This window comes from Podarcis liolepis (assembly GCF_965112155.1).
Source record: "Podarcis liolepis genome assembly, chromosome: 15".
In the NCBI taxonomy this organism is placed as follows: domain Eukaryota; kingdom Metazoa; phylum Chordata; class Lepidosauria; order Squamata; family Lacertidae; genus Podarcis; species Podarcis liolepis.
In genome coordinates, this window is record NC_139566.1 from 19373061 (window position 1) to 19374967 (window position 1907).

Here is a 1907-nt window from a genome sequence, read left to right on the forward strand (position 1 = left end):
ATCCTTCTGACCCCACCCTTTATTCCTTTGCCACAAAGTCTGGGACACCCTCTTGCTCATCCTCCTCCTCCTCCCCCTATCCCCTTTTATCTACATGAGTGGGAGAAGGCCAGGCAGCCCCCTCCCACACCAGGAACAAATGGAATCACGTCAGTATCCGTTCGTTTCCTTTTGCATTCTTTCTTTCTTTCTCCAAAAAAAGAAAAATGTATTTTTCTCTCCCCACCCTCCTCCCCCCAGCCCCCATTTCCTTTCCCCATTTCTCATACCAGGAGTCATACAGTCCTATTTGACAAAACAGGCACCAGAACTTTTCATTATTATTTTTTAAAGAAAAGGGGAAACTGTCAGAATTTGTGGTGTCCATGAAGGGACTTGTTTTTAAGAAGAAGGGGGTTGGGAAAGCTGGTGAGGCCAGTTACCAAGTATTTCAAAAGCCTTTGCAGGCTTTCAAAAGGAATGCATAGAAAGTTGTTTTGCTGGCATGCCAAGGGATGTGCCAAGGACGGAAGAGGGCAAGCCGCACACTTCACTTCCCACGTGGTGTGGAGATCAAGCTGCTTTGAAGGCAACTCCAGATGAATCTTGATGGCAAGGCCAGCCTTTGCCATCTGGAGGTACTGGGTTGGCCAAGGCTGACAAGGACACTTTTGCCAGATTTGGAAACTGAGAGGCTGAAGGCCACCTGAATCAGCTCCATCTCGTCCACTGGCAACCATCCACATTTGCTTTCATAGAGAAAAATTCACCCGAGTTTGTCATGAACGGATTTGGCATGCTTAAGTTCTAATTTTCCACGGTGGTTGACCCAATCCAGTTGAAGTTGTGGAACTGCCATCAATCCAGCGCCATTTAGAGGCAGTTATGTATTGGAATTTGAAAGGAGAGCAGGCAATTCATGTTGCCAAGCTCACCTGAATGTAAAAAAAAATGCAAATAATTTTGATTGGGGTGGTTTTTGTTTTTTGAAAAACACCCAGATGCCTGCACAAAACTGCAATGCAGAATGAAGCCACTTCAGCATCAAGGGTAGGTGGGAAGTCCCAAGTAAAACTGACAGTGTCCCCTTTAGCAGAGCATTGTCTTTTGAATGTTAAGTTAAGAACCTAGGAGGTGATCGCCCTTCATCTTAACCCCTTCTTCTTCCAATTCCAGGACAATACATGTTTTGTCATCATTTAAAGCAACACCTTCACCCCCAGCTCCCTCCCTTCAGACATGGATCATAGTCACTTGTTACATTCAGCAGAATGCAGTTTGGGTTTTTGCCGAAATAAAAAAATGGTAGAGCTGCAGGGCTGTGTGTACTCTCTGAAAGTAGGGATAAAGTATAAGAGGTGGAATTTGGCATCATGAGAAATCAGGATCCAAGGAGGCTTCCCAATGGGACAACATGGGAGGGAGTATATGTAGCCACAGCCCAACCTCCTCTGGCCAAGGGATGAAGCTTTGGTGTTGCACATAGATAGCCCTGTGATTCCCAAGGCTAACAGCTATGTCAAATAATTTTTGCAAAATCTGGGGTGGAATCTGAAGGGATTCTGTTTAGCACAAGAGCACACCCAGCCCTGTCAGTGGATGACTTGAGGGCCATGTAGGACAAATCAACAGGACAGTATTCGGGGGGAAGAAAAAGAGGGGATGGCTTCCATCAGGAAGCATGTTATGTGATGATGAAAGTCATGTTTCCTGCAACGTATCATACAAGGATAAAAATTGAGAAGCTCTCATCTTCTAGAACCATCTATAAGAAGCTGCAAAGTTTCTTGTTTCCAACGTTTCCTTCTAAATAAGGGTCCAAGAAGTGTAAGCATATGTAAAAACGGGAATGGGAAGGAGAGCATATACCGTGTGTGTATGTGTGTGTGTACATACACACATGCACACACTTAATGCATATAACTCTG